This window comes from Falco punctatus, assembly GCF_963210335.1.
Source record: "Falco punctatus genome assembly, chromosome: 18".
Lineage (NCBI taxonomy): Eukaryota > Metazoa > Chordata > Aves > Falconiformes > Falconidae > Falco > Falco punctatus.
This window is the reverse complement of record NC_137598.1, coordinates 6,524,221-6,532,490: the sequence shown is the minus strand read 5'-3', so window position 1 is coordinate 6,532,490 and position 8,270 is coordinate 6,524,221. Positions and strand designations below refer to the sequence as shown.

Here is an 8,270-nt window from a genome sequence, read left to right as displayed (position 1 = left end):
GATTACATTGATATGGAGAAATAGTGTGGAATGGGGACGCTTAACACCGACTGTGATTGTATATGTCTACTCAGAAATGTGGGTATGGTACTAGTCATGGGTGCGGTGTCTGGTCACATAGGCACACAGCTCTGAGGAGACAACTACAGTTTTTGAGGAGACGCCTGCCCCTCTTCCTCTAACAAAGGGGAGACGGGGAGACGCCTGCCCTTCTTTCTCTAACAAAAGGGGCTATTTAAAAGAGAATGAGAGAAGATGAGAGACATTCCAATGCTATCTAGAGGGAGGGAGTGCTAAGTCTCCTTGCTGGAGAAGATTGGATGGTCACAAGGACATGAATCACCTTTCCTTGCTGAAAAAGATTAGATGGTCACAAGAACATGAATCACCTACAAACCTGCAAGACCACCACATTCCAGGAAACGGACTGATAAGCTAATTAACATACGAAGCGGGGTTTAGGTAACAAATATGTATAGGCGTTAATTGAATATTCATTTGTTTCATTGTATAAATGTGGGATGGTTCGTCACTTCGGGTATGCACGCTTGTGGAGGAGCGATCCCCCGTGCATCTGCGCGCAATAAACATACCTACTTTATAACTTCCGAGTTATAGAGTCTAATTCCGCACGTCAACATATGGTCCAATTGTATAAATTTTTGGATTTGGTTTAGTTAACTTAAGATCAAGCGTTAATGGGGTTGTTGTAACTGTGGTGGTGGTAGGAACAGTGGTTAGCATGATTGTTATTTTGATCTTATAAGTCAGAGCTGTTCTTGAGGATTCCTTTCCTAGGCATATTATAAAGATGGGCTCGGTTAAGGTAAAATTGTGCCAACATTCCCGTGAATTAAAGCATATGGCTGTATTTAGAAGGGTAAATTCCTTATCTACCTTTCTGACATTAATCAGGGTGTCTCCCGAAATCTTGGTGTTATCTTTTTCATTATATGTTTGACACCCTACTTTTATCCTATCTCCTAATTTTCCCCATAATCGGTCGACTTTGTGTACATCCTCCCGATCCCATTGATTCCTTTGGTATACCTCATTTTCAGAATAAACCACCATAGCTAGTTTCGTCTTTGAGTCCACCTTTCCCATTATTCCAGTGTGTTTTTTCTGGGCATGATTCCAAGGCCAGTTATCAGGCTCTTGGTTGTAGGCAAGAGAGAGGGTACAAAAAAACACAAATGGTTTAAACCCACTATTGATCATTTTAAGAATCTAAATGTTCCTCATATATACATATAAAATCTGTTTTAATCAAAAATATCTTTGTTTGAGTTGGGGCTTACTGATAACAAATTGGGCAAGAGTGGCCACTGGCTCAGTCCCAGACTCTGTTGTTCTATATTGTTTGTTGTGGTGCCCTTCCCATATGGTGGATCCACAACCGCTCAGGTTCACTTACTTGCCACCCACATTGTTCCCATTTGTCCGAGTAAATTTGAGTTTCAGTTCTTTTTTATCTGGGGTTACTTTCCATGAAGTTGCAGGGGCTTTCTTGATCCGGGTATGGTGAATCGAAGAATTCTGTCCCTCAACCTTGATTGCAGTGTAGGTGGTGAGTAGGACTTGAAAAGGTCCAGTCCACTGTGGTTCCAGGGTTTTATCTGTAAAACACTTAACGTATACATAGTCCCCCGGTTGTATATCGTGAACAGGTCCATCCAGACTCCTACTGCGTGTTCCATCACATGCTTCTCAATTCTTATTAATTGTTTGTTTAGTGCCACCATATAGGAAGTCATTGCTTCTTCACCAATCTGTGAAGACGTCCCCTTTTGTACCCCATAGGGTCGTCCATATAAAATTTCAAATGGGCTAAGCCCCTCTTTTGCTCTTGGTCTAGTTCAATTTCATGTAAGAGCTAATGGCAAAGACTGGGGCCAAGTTAGATTTGTTTCTTGACCTAGCTTGACAATCTGTTGTTTGATTAGATGATTCGTCTTTTCCACCTGGACACTTGATTGTGGTCAGTATGGGGTATGTAATTGCCAATCTATTCCTAGATGGTGGCTGATCTGTTGTACTATTCTGGACACAAAATGTGGTCCTCTATCCAAGGACATTACCGCTGGGACTCCAAACCTAGGTATTATCTCTTGGAGTAGTATTTTGGTCACTTCCCGGGCTTTAGCAGTTCTGCGTGGGAAGGCTTCTGGCCAACCTGAAAAGGTATCTGTTAGTACCAATAAATATCGATACCCCCCTTTTCAAGGAAGTTCCGAGAAATCGATCTGCCAATGTTGCCCCGGAACATTTCCTCTACTAATGTTCCCTAGTTTTATTTTATTTGCTTTATTGGGATTATTGCATAAACACATTTCACATTGCTGAGTCACCTGTTTTATTACAGTATACAAGTTTCGCCCTATCAATTTCTGATTTAGACTTTTATATAAAGCATCACCTCCCCAATGCGTCTTATTAATAATAGGGCTGTGGTCCATATTAAATGAGATGGCACCACTATATGACCATCCCTTAAATAAGTCCACTTACTTAGTTTTATTTTATCATTCATGTCCTGAATTACCTTGAAGTTTTCTTTAGAATAGTTTGGCTCTTGATCTATACTTACAGTTTGGATTTTATCAACTGGTATTAAGGATAATTCCTCCTTTCCTACCTCCTCTGTTACTCGTCTGGCCTCATGGTCGGCCAGGCGGTTTCCAATTTCCAAATCAGTGCCTCAATGGGTCATCTTATGTTCTTCCTTCCTGGACGACCCTCTTATAACAGAGGGGGCCATTCCTCACATCAAGGTCTGGCATGGCACATGTTCCCACCGCTTAACGCCTACTGGGTTGCAGCCAACAGCGGAGCTCAAGATTCTTCTCGGTAGCAAACACAGAGGCCAACCCAGTCTTGCCCTTGACTATGGTAGGAGGCACCTGACCAACCTTATTCCTTGTACTTTGTTGTCAATGCAGAGTTTCATCTGGACATCCCATAACAAGTCACAGTCATGGTAAAACACAGATTTACATTAGTAGAACTACTACAGAGTGTATTTTATTTCAGTTTTTCTGCCAATATCCCCACAGCCTTGCTGACCAAGGGATATTGTTTTTATCTGAACTGGGCAAGCCTCCCCCTTATCATTTTTACTGTAACAGGTAAAGCATTTTTCACCTTTTATTTTTGGATACACCTGGTTAAAAAATTATTTTACTTCAGGGAGGTCCTCTTTTCCTCTTTTCTGTTGAATTCAAGATAAGCTCAAGATTTCAATTACTTGATCATTTTTAACTTTTAGTTTCATTTCTCCTTCTTTAAATGTCTAGATGTTCTAATAAATCTCATCCCAACAAAGACTTTGGTGAATTTGGCATTCTTATTTGATTTTTTAGTTTGTACTTTAAAGGTTTCAGGATGTCTTCCTGGTGGCCAGCAGCTCCCACAACTGTAGCAATTTTTTTATTATTATTATTTTTTTACTGAAGTTTAACAAATAAGTTGGTTTTGTATTCACTAAAATTCCACCTCATACCCATTCCCTGCCCTAGAGGGGCCGTTACCGGTCCTGTTGTACTGCAAATGCTGCAGTAATTGGGGTGACATTGTCAGGTCCCTCAGCTCAATTGTCAGCAACAGCAACCCCCTCCTCCCCACCATCAGGAGGATTCGGGGCAGGAGATGCTGTTCCTGCTCTGCAGGTTACACAGGCCTGCCTCTGCAACAGCACTTCTGCTTTAACTCTTTCTTACCCTGAATGCAAATCTGCTACTTGTTGCTTTAAGTCTGTGTTCTTACATATCAGCCTTCGCAGGCAAATAGCAAACACCCTGCCATGCATCCAGCATGATTCAGTCGCACCTTCGAGGGGGTACGGGGGTTTGTACAAACTCACCCCAATACTTTAACACTTTCACAAGGTCTTTGATTCTCCACACACACACACACCTGCCTCAGGTTTTACATACATCAGTACAAGTTTATATCTTACAATGTGTTTCATTCTGGTTGCTCCACAGAAGGAACCACAACCTGAGCTTTTAAACACAAAAATTTCAACAAGAACATCTTTCTAGTTTAGGTCTCAGTTGTTCTTTTTTTTTTTTTCTATCCTTTTCTAGAGCCATAATCAAAGATCAGGTGATGTTAATCCCGCACTCTCTCTAGTGTTAGTACCATAGGATCCCGAGGGGGTACTAATCCACAGTCCTTTTGCCACTCAGGTTTGTCCTGGAGGACGAAGAACATGTCTGCATACGATACTTCATCCCATTTTCCCTCTCTCCTCAGAAACAACATTAATCGCAGGAGAGTGTTATAATCTAACGTTCCTCCCTCCTGAGGCCATTTCGCATCACTCCCCAATTTATACAAAGGCCACCACTGATTACAATAGTTAATCAGTTTCCTTCTATTTTTGGTACCACCATGTCCTACGATATCACTCCAATGTTTTAATATACAACCCAAGGGCGATTTTTCACAGGGCTTACTCCTTCCATTTCCCATTTTGCAATTTTAATTACTTTGTTTTTCTCCGGCCACCTTAGCCACCCAAGGTCGGAAACACGGATAGAGCTCCTTGCTTGTTTTGCACTCAAACGCGCGTCTCAAGCACTCTTGCACTCACACTCAGTCAAAATAATTAAGCTATACACGGAAAATCAAAATGCGCATCTCAATCACACCATTCACACTCTCCGGGCAGCCCTCAGTCACACAAGCAGTATGTTATACGGTACCGTGCACTTATGTACAACTTTTAAGAACACTGACAGTTCACAAAGTATGCATTTCAATGAACAATTGCCAACAAACAAAAAAACAATTTTTCCTGGTCTTAAGCAGAGTGTTAAGTTTTCCGCTATTTGCCACGGATTACCAGAATATTATTATTTTTCAACATACATTTCATAACTCCAAGTTTTGAACATATAACAAGACAACACATAGAACAAACAAGACACAGAGCGCTATTTCAGTTGTTACATTCTAGGAATTCCCCAATTCTTAAGACAACTTAAAGGAAGTTTTTAGCTTCCTTTTTCCTATGCAAAAGTTTCCCTTTTACTTTTGTTGTGAGCTCCCTCTTGTTCCCGTGAGATTCCGCCTTATTCCGTCCCGCCCCCCGCTTTCCGTCACGAGGCCTCCGGGCTTTTAGGAATGGCAGTAACCTCGGGTTTGCTCGATCTGCCCTCAAGATCGCTAGCGGCCACCCCTTCCTTGGTCATCAAACCCCCTCCCAAGGTACCTTTCCTCCTGGGACTACGCTGCGTGCCGGACGTCTCCGTGCGTCTCACCAGCCGCCCTGTTTCTAAACATACCGTTTTATCCGCGGATCCAGGGGTTTCTCTTCTGTAGGCGTCTGCTCAGAGCTGTGTGCCTATGTGACCAGACACCGCACCCATGGCTAATCACCATACCCACATTCCTTGAGCAGACATATACAATCACAATCGATGTCCATTGTCCCCATTTCACACTATTTCTCCACATCATAGTCATAGAGCAAACACCCTAAAAATCATTCTTCTTGTTGAAGTTTTATAAGAAATGTATATATATATATATATAAAAATATATAAATATAAAGAAATATTTAAAGAACTGTACAGATCTGTGCTAGAAAACCTAGGACATCTACTTACAGGTAGTACAGTAGAACTCTTTCTTAGTGATTCAAAACAATCCATCCAAAACACAAGTTGAGGAAAAAATTGTGTTGTTTTTGACTCAGTTACTGTACTCTGTCAGCAGCACATTGCTGGAGATAGAAGAGAAGAATTAATGTCTTCTGGAAGCGTACAGTGTCCAAAAGAAACGCAAACACAGCATCACTAAATTTGCACCCCAATCTAGAATGTTAACTGTGTCCTCAGCAGCATCAAAACAGGTTTGCAAATGCATGAAATTTATAACTATTGCATGTATTGTTGCGATGACATAACAAAAATAAAAGGCATACCCAGTGACTAATGTTCACTCTGATTGAATACTTATTTCCATTGAATTTTAAACTCGCTGGGGTAAAAACTTGGGAAAACAACTTCTTTCTGGAAAGGATCCCTTTAGCAAGTGCTGTGACCACTCCTTAAATGGTTTTCAGTTCATTGGTCCCCCTAAACAGTTCTCCAGTTCAGCTCATTCTATTATGCACGTGTGAAATAGTTTTTTTTTCTAGCCTGAAGTTTTCTTTTAACCTAAATGTAGATAGCTTAAATTGATATCACCTAGGCTCTTTTACCTTTATGCTACTCTGTTCCAATAGCCATGATGTTTTGTTTGCCTGTCAGATGGGCGAAGTGTGTGGTTGCAGAATAGTAGTGCTTTTTTGTCTGTGGGGCACGAAAACAAGGGTGTATTGGAACCCTGCAGTTACAGGTCTGAACGTTAAAGCTTGATCTGTTCAGGCATTCCTGCTTGGCAGCATTTAATCCTGGCACAGAAAGGCAATTCTGAAGTCCCTGCGTAGGTGATAGTTCAGTTGAGTAGCTTAGCAGCAGGCTACTTCTAGATCTAACAAAAAAGAGTGAACAGAATAGTGATTTGAATTTGAAAAAAAAAAAGGGGCGGACACGACACACCAGAACACAGTAATATTATCCGGAAATCCTGTGTCTTTGCATCTCATGTACATTCTCATTGTTTCTTCACTCCTTTCCTGTTTGCATAGGTGAAATGGACCAGCACTTCATCTGGCAAGTTGTTTTTCTTCCCTTCCTCCTGAAGGGGAGGCAACTCCCTGAAACTCCTGGAGAGCAGACAGAGATAAGGAGCATTAGATGCAGGAGCTGGAGCAGTATCAGAAGACTGAGGCCTATGAAGTCTTTAGCAGGAGAGCACAAGACAGACAAAAAGGCAAATCACACAGACAAGGTATTGAACGGGACAAAAAGATGTGCCTGGAACAACACAAGATTCCCAGCTGGTTGTGCAGACTGACACTCGTTTACAGCCTTTGATGTAAAGGCTTGTTAAAACGTGGATGCTCATCTCAGGGAGCTCATCTGTGGACATGAAACAGAACATTTTTCTTCCTGCAGATCCAGGTTTCATAAACGTGACATATAGCAATATACACTAGAAACAGCAATTGTCATCAGCAGTGACCAAACCATTGTTAATTGTTCTCCATTGTTCTGGTATTGCTTGTTAAAGAAAATGTGTTTTGAATTCAGAAATTTAAAGTGCTGAAGCAGTTAAAGTGGCAGAACCAGGCCTCGTCCCCAGTATAGCCCTAATCCAAGGCTGGTTTAACACCCAGTCCAGTTAGTCAGTGGGAGAACAGAGAAACAACAGATGATCAACTTGTGCACACAGGTGCTTGCAGAAACACAGGTGTTTCTAGAGAAATCAGTAGATGTGAATAGGAATTGCTTGTTCAAAGACTTAAGTGTGCTTGAAGGAGTGTGTGAGTTAAAGCTGGCAGAAAGAAGATCACGATCCGAGGAGGAGCCTGGAACCGAGGCAGAGACTGGAACCGAATAGATAATCAGCTGGGACAGGGTCAGGTGATGGATTTGCAGAACTGACAAGACCAAAGGAAACTTCTAAAAACTTCGGACATTGACTAATGATTTGGTAAGTGTATATACGCCGTGCTGTATCCCTTTGCTCTCTGCCACTCACTGGGGTGGTGGCCCAGCTCTGAGTTGTGATTAAAGCAAACCAATTATAACAAAGTTGTGATTATACCAAACCAATGCTGCCAGCAACTAGGTGAGATCGCCTGATGAGACTTGGACATGGGTAATTCCAGACACAGACCTGAAAGTGCTCTTGCGTTTAAATTTTAAAAATTGCATACTGGTGAGGAAGGTAATGAATTCGGTAAGAATGGAAAATACACCCAGCATTGAAAAGGAGGCACCCCTTGCTGAGTTTTTAGAGAATTGGGAAAAGATATCCCTGGCACAGGCTTTGCTGAAATGAAAATTCATTATTTTGTGCCAGGAGGAATGGCCATTCCTGACTCGTACTAGAGGAGGACCCATGGATGTGTGGCCTCCTAGAGGAACTTCTAAGCCTCATAAACAAAAACTTTGAGAATAATTTTAGAAGATTTTGGCAGCCAGGATATTGATTATTGGTATATATGGTATAATTGGGCACAGCAAAGATGTAAATCACCTAGAAGAAGGGTCCTAGCTAATGCAACTGCAAATTTATTTTTTTTTATTTGTTAGTTGTTTAACGTATTCTCACCCTCACATACCCTTCCCCTGAGTTGTTTGCCTCAGTCTCATGTTTGGAGAGATTCTGTGGATTAGTTAATAAATGTTAACTAGTTATTTTGCCCCTTC

The 8,270-nt window shown here is 41.5% G+C and overlaps 1 long non-coding RNA gene across 1 annotated transcript; it reads left to right on the top strand.

The window, feature by feature from the left end:
• Positions 1–6,737: 6,737 nt before the first annotated feature.
• On the top strand, positions 6,738–7,766 carry LOC308055229. Its single transcript, XR_013924487.1, has 2 exons — positions 6,738–6,843; positions 7,397–7,766. It is a non-coding gene; the product is annotated as an uncharacterized lncRNA (long non-coding RNA).
• Positions 7,767–8,270: the final 504 nt, after the last annotated feature.